Genomic DNA, 9,386 nt, shown 5'->3' on the forward strand with positions numbered 1-9,386 from the left:
TTATCAACAGATAAAATAAAACATGTGAGAATAGTTGAGAAACTTTAAATCTAACAATTTGCAACCCCAATCTGGTGTTATATAAAGTTATGACTAATGAGTCTTCTAATAATTAACAACCCCAAAGTGGTGGTGGCATAGGGACGCTAGGTGGCAAGGTAGTGGCACAAGGCAGTGAAGTGAAGTGATGAGGTAGTGACGCGAGGCAAAGACGCGAGCAACAATGCGAGGCAGAGATGCAAGCGGCAATGCAAGATTAAGATGCAACCGACAACGCGAGGAGGAGACACGAGCGGTGACGATGCAAGGTGGGACACGAGGCAAACAATGTAGATGGAAAAAGGATATGATAAGTGACAACAACAAAAGGCGGGACGTGAGGCAAATGACAAGCGATGGTATAGTGGGTGGGTGAAGATATAAGATTGCAAGAAGAAAAAATGAGGCTAGATAGGGTTTCAGTTATAATATCATAATATAATTTAAATAAATAAATTATGTTATTATATTAACTAATATATATATATATATATATATATAATATATATAATTGTCAGGCGAGGCAAGTTGGGTACCATAGTACCATACCCACACCCATACCCACTAAATTTTGCGAGTCTAAACTCACCCCGTACCCATCCCCATATAAGCGGGTATTTACCTATCCCGCATGCATGTATTTTTGTAGGTGTTTGTAGGGTCCAGGTTCATTTTTTCATCCCTATGTCGAAAATAAAAATTTTGGAATTATTTGAAGAGATATTATCTTATGTATTTATCTATAAGATTTTTATTTAATTAATTGGGGGTAATAATATATTTTGAAAGATGTTTTAAGACAATTATTTATTTATCTATTGTTTTGAAAGATATATTATTGATTTAATTGATTTTTGATAATTGTGTATTTATCTTTAAAAGAAATAGTAATAGTTAATTAATTAGGCTTTTACTGATAAGTCATGTGTGGGTTAAGGTTAGCATCTTTTTAAATACGTTAGTAATTAGGTTTGCCTCACTTAACAAAATTTGATCAGACATCTTGTGATATGGAGAAGGAGGAGAACCAAAGATGATTTTGTAAAGGATCTTGGAAAGCCAGACCAAAACTTTAGCATCCATCAAGATAAGGGGGGAGTGACCCCCAATCCTGTTGATTGTGATTGAATGCCTTAAATTTTGTTATAATATGATTCAAATATTCCCTTGCCTTGCAATTATTAGAGTAAATTGTGTATATTTGATATTTTCTATAAATTTGTACTTTTCATAAATTTTAAATGCATTGGTGATTCGTGATTTGATTTTTGATTCCTTAGAATTGCTTTATGTTTGTGAACCAATTATTTGACAATCCTTATAAACTAATAAATTTGATATGAATTATGTGCATAGTGTTGGAAATTGAGAATGTATGTGATGTTGATGTGAACATATGACATTGTGAGATATGTGATATATGATATGTGTAAGTGATCATGCGAAATAAGCCAAAGTATATCTTAGCAATGTGAAAGTCTAGGTGAATGGCCTAACAATGATCTGATTAATGTGATGAGAAACAATGTATGTGATGTGATGAGAAATAATGTATGTGAGTGTTATAAGTGCGATTAATATGACCATGCATTAAGCCTGTGTGACATGCATCATGTGCATTATATGTTTTTGTGATGGGTACGATGTGAAATATGCTGCCAAGGAAAGTATCCTTTATGTAAAAGCTTGGGAATTCATGACCTTGAGGATTCATGACCTTGAGGACTATTGGATTCGGGAGCCTTAGTCTCTTTCGCTTATGTGCATAGGCTAAAACTTGCGCGACATAGCTGTCCCAACGCGCCATTGGTGTATTTTCTTCTAATGTAGAGTGTTGTTATGACTTGATCCAACATGTTCTCCTAGACTACTCAGACTTTGGATAAGGATAAAGTGATTTTACTAGCGCCACATGCATGTAGCTTTAGGAGAGTCTTGTATATTGTATGAGCATAACATACCTATTGTTTATGAATGAAAAAGTTGTTTGATATTAAGATGTGTGAAATAAACCTTATTGTATCTTGTGATTAAAGTATGTGATCTAGTATGCCTTGACTATTGAGAATTATAAATGTGATTAATTATGATAATTATTGTTATTTTAATTGTGTAATTATTGTTATGTTTATGTGGCTACCTAATCATGTCCTATATCGGTAGTTGGAGTGAGATATTTGTCACTCCCCTTTCCCCTTTGTGGTTTTTTTGTGTTGTGATTGAATAGGTGAATATAATTATGGAGTAGTTTGTATTTATGTTAAAATCGCTCTAATAGGATGTGATATCGAGGCTTTAGTTAGGGACTATTTTCTTTTATCATTGTTTAGGGATTTAGTTTCTTTTAAGATATTATGCTTCAACTAATATTCTTTATAATTGCTTTTAGTTCGAGTTTTGTTATTTTTGGAAAGTTGTAATGTAATACCTTTACCTCTAATTTTTATTAGTTAATGAAGTATTTTTTAGACTATATTTATATTAATAAATTTATTCATGAGGGGTAGAGGGTGTCACATAATGGTTGCTTCTACACCCTTTTTTCTACTTACACACCCCTTATCACACCTTTTGCACCTTGTCATGTGAGAAGCTCTCATTTATTCTTCTATATTTAGGATTTTGACATCTTTTTGGAAGGAAATTTAAATTTGAATTTCAAATTTGAACTAAAGTTATTTTTCTTGAGCACAAGTTAGCCTAACCTAGGTTACACTTAAAATTGGTTAGTTTAACTTGTACCACAACTTACTGATAGCATTGTCGAGTCGATCACTATTAAAAATAAACTATATTTCTCCTAAAAAATTGTAATATAGAAAACAACCTAGGTCATTCTTCATGAAGACAGAAACATATTAAATTCATATTTTATCACGCAATTAGGAATGAGATTTTTAATATTTGAACAATATTCAATTAACAAGCAAAAAACTAAGAATAAAAAATTTAATTGGAGAAGTATTGATTCAAGGTTTCAATCGTACGGTAAAATTTTCATAATTCAAAAATAAATCCAAATTCTCAATCAACCTAATTTAACACGAGCATAATAAAAAAATGTAGATCTAAATCTAGATCTATGAATTCTATCAAAACATGAAACACAATCACGATCTCACAATTTTAATAAAATTCAAGAACAGTGAATAGTTAAATTAGGCGATTTAGGTTATTTTATGTCTAAATCTAAATTTAGATCTAAAATTAATCTTCAATCTTTGTTCTAGATCCAAAACAAAATTTACAATCATGAAAAATGAAAGAAAAACCTAAAACAAAGAGAAAGAGAAACAGGGAATTCATTCGGTAAAAAGATTGAGAACTCAAATTTTATCATAGTTCTTGAAACCTAAAATCGATTAACAAACTAGCCACGCATCATAATCATGTTGCAACAATCAAATTTGTGTAAGTAAGAGAGAAAATCCAAGAGAGAGAGGGAGAGATAATTTTGGGAGACATCTAGGAGAAACAACTTAATTTCTGAAAAATGAGGTATATGATATCAAGTGTACATGTGTTACACTTATTTATAGAATTCACAAATATGCCTAATCTAAGTAATTGAAGACCCATCCATTTAAATCAACTAAGTATATCACTAAATAAATCCTAACATTACAATCTAGATATGACCTAGATAAGAAATAATGTCAAAATAGGAAAAAATTACAGGAATTAACTAAAATTTACAACTAAGATCAAAATGACTCACTAGAACAAATGGAAACTAATATATCACAATATGATACTAATAAAAGTCAAATAAAAAAAACAATACATAAAAAGATATATAAAAATTAGTATGAAGTCTGAAGCATGCAAGCATATGTGAAAAAAACGTAAAATAGCATAAAAGAAATTGATTAAAAAAACCTCCATTTAAAAAAAACTCTCTCTTAACCCATTAGTAAAATCAATTAACCTTGGTTACAAAACCCTTCCCTCATTTAATAAAATAATAAACCGTTTAATTATAAAATCTCATAATATATACATATTCATATAAAATAATTAAAAAATGATTCTTAAAATCAACCTAATTAATTATAACAAAATAAAATAATTATTAATTAAAAATATAATTTAATAAAAAAAATTAGCACATTATAAATCCCCTTCCTTTTTGGAATTTTGTCCTTGAAATTACTTGGAATGAACAAATACTAATACACTTCTTGCATTTGATTCTCTTGCTCCCAAGTAGCACTTTCCTCAATATTTCCTCCTCAGATGACCTTAATTAAAGGAATTTTCTTACCTCTCAATTGTTTCACCCTTTTATCTTCAATCCTCAAAGGAAGAATTTATAGGTGAGGTTATCCTTCAATTGAATGTTGTTATATTCAACAATTTAGGATGAATCATAACATATTTTCTAAGTTGGCAAACATGGAAGACATTATGCAATTTTGAAAGAGACGATTATAAGGCAATTTGATAGGCTACATCATCAAATCTTTTAAGGATTTGATAAGGACCAATGAATTGTGAAGTAACGTTGTGGGAATTAATTGCTCTACCAACTTAGTCCAAAGAGTTACCTTTAGGAATATATTATCTCCCTCTTTAAATTCAAGGTCTTTCCTTCTTTTATCATGGTAGCTTTTCTACCTACTCTGGGTAGTTTTCATTGTATTATGGATTAATCGCACCTTCTCAATGGTTTGTTGAACTTTTTCAAGCCCTAACATTGAGCTCTCCTCGAGTTTTGCCCAACACAAGGTGTTCTACATCTCCTACCATAGAGTGTTTTGTGAGGTGTCATCCCAATACCAAAATGATAGTTATTACTATAGGTAAACTCTATCAAAGTAGAAAAATATCCTGACTACCCACATACTCAAGGACACATGCTCTCAACAAATCATCTAAAGATTGAATGGTTCTCTCGGTTTGGCCATCTGTTTGAGGGTGGTAGGCTAAAATCAACCTAGGTTTTGTACCCAAAGCCTTATGGAAGCTCTTCCAAATTTTGGAAGTGAACCTAAGGTCTCCATTAGAAACTATACTGGAAGAAACCCCATGTGACCTCATAATCTCAAAGGGTATCTAATGTTGATAGGGATAAAATGGGCAAACTTCATTAGTGTATCCACTATAAACCAGATGGAACCTCGATTCTTTGTGGTTCTAGGTAACCCAATCACAAAGTCTATGGAGATACTATCTCACTTTCACACAAGTATATCTAAGGGTTGTAACTTTCCTAAAGGCTTCTAATGTTTTACCTTAGACTTATGACAAAACTAAAAAGGTATATGTGACACCCTCTACCCTACATACCATAACACAAATAACAAAAATTGAATAACATAATGTATGGACACAGACTACATTTTATCATGCATGTGGCGCCAGTAACATATTACATGGCGTATTGTCGTTAGCAATACATGAACAGTAGTCTAGGAGTACATGTCGGGTCACACCCTCTGCGCACTCTCACTAGAAGGACATACTACCACAGTCTCGTCGGGATAGCTAAGCCACGCAAGATACATCCCATGCACACAATGGGCAAGACTAAGACTTACATATCGAGCTATCCCCAAGGACTAATCCCCAAAGCTTTTACACTAGAGGGCCTTCTCTGGCAGTGTATTCCATATCGTACCCTTAAAAATATTTATGCATATGATGCATGTCAATCAAGACTCTATGCTTTTCTCATATCACATTTTCATGTCTCATTCCCATATCACATTATCATGTCTCATTATCATCATGTCATCAACACATCACATCATCACATCTCATCATCACATTTCATCATCACATTTCATCATCATATTCTCATCATCATATTCACATCATCACATTCACATTATCACATTATCACATCATGTTCACCATTTTCACAGAGCACTTTATTTCATATCAAAACTCATCTATTTGCGAAATTAAATACATATTCATACATTTCATACAACAAGGAATACAACAGAACAATCAGAAGGTAAAACAGAAAATATTAAAAATATGTTTGTTTCTCATAGGGTTCCCACAGGAGCCCACAAAGCATTCTAATTCATATCAAAACTTGTTTATTTTCAAAACTAGACACATATTTACACTCAGTGAACATCAAGGAACACAACAGAAAACTCAGAAGGTAAAACAGAAAACATTTAAAATTTGCCTCTTACAATTACTAATGCATTCCCTTAGGGTTTCCCACGGGAACCCATAAAGATCTCAAATTACACATTTATATTTACATATAAATAGAGCAAATAGAAGAAACATATATAATTGGGAAAACCACCTCATAAATAAGCATATAACAAACATAGGATTGGGGGTCAATCCCACTACCCAACATACATTCTCACACCCAAAGCGAGATTTCTCACTCCCCCTTATAACCTCGATAAGCAGGAGCTGAAACCAAAACAAGACCTTGCTAATCTCCTCCTCTGAGTTCCCCTTGGTCTTCAGAGAGTATAGAAGAAAAGAGGTCAAAAGTGAAAAAAAGCATTTTTGGAGTGCCAGAACGTTCTATTTATAGGCATCAGATGTGGCCAGAACGGGCCGTTTCGAATCCAGAACGGCCCGTTCTGGACTCATTCGTCCTACACAAATTTCATATCTAGAACGGCCCATTCTTAAACTAGAACGGCCCGTTCTGGGATCGCATATTACTCATAAATTCATGTGTTGGAACAGCTAGTTCCAACCTAGTCTTTTTAGGCCATTTTAGTAGTCTGGAACGGCTCGTTCCAGTTTGAGAACGGCCCGTTCCAGTTTGAGAACGGCCCGTTCTAGGCTACTAAAAATCAAAATATTAAAAATAATTTTCATAAATATTCATTATCAAAATACTAATAATTATTAAAAACCTTTAAAACATTCTATAAAACCCATTAAAATAACTATAAGAACATAATCTCCACAAATATAAAATAAATAATAATTACTATTTACCAATAGAAAATTCGGGATGTTACAGTATATACAAAATCTTCTACCTCTTTTCTCATCTTAGGCCACCAAAACATCGCCTTAAGGTCTTGGTACATCTTAGTGGCTCTTGGGTGGATGCTAAGACTATTCTTACATACTTCCTCTAGTATCATTTTCTTAAGCTTAGGTATGCAAGGTACACAGAATCTATCCTTAAGTCTAAATACTCCATCTACACCCACTTTAAACTCACTATTCTTCCCTTGATTCAGCTTCTCTACTTGACTTAACATAAAAAAGAACTACCTTTAGCCCTCTCTAATCTCATTTATTAGGTTGTTGGTCACTTGCAAGGTTTCCAATCTAATGCTCTTGGGAGTTAACTCACAAACCAAACTAAGATCTCTAAACTCTTCTAACAAATTAAGTTCTCAAACCATCAAGGGAGATGCTTAAAAGGATTTCCTACTCAAGACATCAGCCACTACATTGGCCTTACTAAGGTGATAACTAATCTCAAACTCATAATCCTTAAGGAATTCTAACCATTTCCTTTGTCTCATATTAAGGCCATTCTAGTCAAAAAGGTACTTAAGGCTCTTATGGTCACTAAACACCTCAAATCTCAATCCAAACAAATAATGCCTCCACAATTTCAACACAAAAGCTACAACAATGAACTCTAGGTCATGGGTATGGTAATTTTGTTTATGTATTTTCAATTGCCTAGATGCATAAACTACTACCTTCCCTTTCTACATAAGCACTCTTCCTAATCTCATCTTAGAGGTGTTACAATATACCATAAAGGTCTCACTAGAGTCAGGTAATACTAAAGTAGGTGTACTAGCCAATCTCCTTTTAAGTTCCTAAAAATTCTTGTAACACATAAAGTCCACACAAAAGGTTGGTATTTCCTAGTCAACTTAGTTAAAGGCAGGCTAATCTAGAAAATTCTTTATAAATTGCCTATAGTAAGTAACTAATCTTAGGAAACACCTAATCTCAAACACTGACTTAGGTGACTTCGACTAGAATACAACTTATACCATAGAAGGATTTACAGCTATCTGTTCTTCCAAGATCACATGTCCTAGGAAGCAAACATTATTCAACCAAACTCACACTTAGACAACTTACTATATAGTTGTTTATCCTTAAAGGTTTGCAACACTATCCTAAGATGTTCAGTATACTCCTCCCTAGTCTTAGAGTATTTAAGAATGTTATCTATGAAGACTACTATAAACCTATCAAGGTAGGGATAAAAGATCCTATTCATGTAGTCCATGAATAATACTCTAGGTACATTAGTCACACCAAAAGGCATAACTAAATACCTATATTGCCCATAGCAAGTCCTAAAAGTAGTCTTTGAAATATCCTTCAACTTCACCTGAATTTGATGGTATACTAATCTCAAGTCTATCTTGCAAAATATGCAAGCCCCAACTAGTTGGTCCACAAGGTCATCTATCGTAGGCAAATGATATTTATTCTTAATGGTAACCTTGTTTAGTTGGCGGTATTCTACACACAATCTCATACTCCCATCCTTTTTCTTTACAAACAACACAAGTGTTTCCTAGGATGATACACTCGGCCTAATGAACTATTTCTCCTAAAGCTATTCTATTTGTTTTTTAAGTTCGACTAACTCCTTAGGGGACATCCTATATGGTGTTATGGATATGGGTGTAGTACCAGTTATTAAGTTTATGGACAAAAGGAAAACCTCAAGGAATTCTCTCACTACAAGAATCTCACTCAACTCATTTTTCTTCTCAAACTTTAAACAAACAAAATTGATTATTAAATATAGATATGTCATGTCATTATTAAATGTTATGTCAATTAATTATGCATAAATGTTAAAACTTAACAATTAATAGGTGTCAATTTGACGAGAGGACCAAAATTTTGTATTTTTAAATTTATAGGGACTAAATGTCTCTATTTTAAATTAAGATCAAAATTGTGGATTGATGAAAATAGATGGACCAAAAGTACAATTTAGCCTTTAGAAATCCTTAAACAAATGTTATATATCTATCCTAAAATTACATTAAAGACTCAAAACAGTGACTTTAGATTTCAGAGAAATAAAATTCAAAGAAAAATGTTTTATAGGACCAAAAACAAAATTTGCTTTATAGCACCACCCATATCAAAGGCTATGTATCTATTAAAAGTTCATGGCTCAACCTCACATCAAGCACTACCACATGCCACAAGAACTAAAAATATAGGGCATAAGAGTATTCATATGGCTTCATTTGACTACTAATTGGATGTTTGCCATACTTTCCTCTACTCATGGCTTTAAGATCATCACCCTTGACATATCCAAGAAAATTTTCTTGGGTAATCCTTTTATGAAAGGATCTACACAATTTTTCTCACCTTTTACATACTTGAATGAGATAAAAAATTAAAAT

This window comes from Cajanus cajan, chromosome 8 (assembly GCF_000230855.2).
Source record: "Cajanus cajan strain Asha chromosome 8, NIPB_CcT2T_4, whole genome shotgun sequence".
In the NCBI taxonomy this organism is placed as follows: domain Eukaryota; kingdom Viridiplantae; phylum Streptophyta; class Magnoliopsida; order Fabales; family Fabaceae; genus Cajanus; species Cajanus cajan.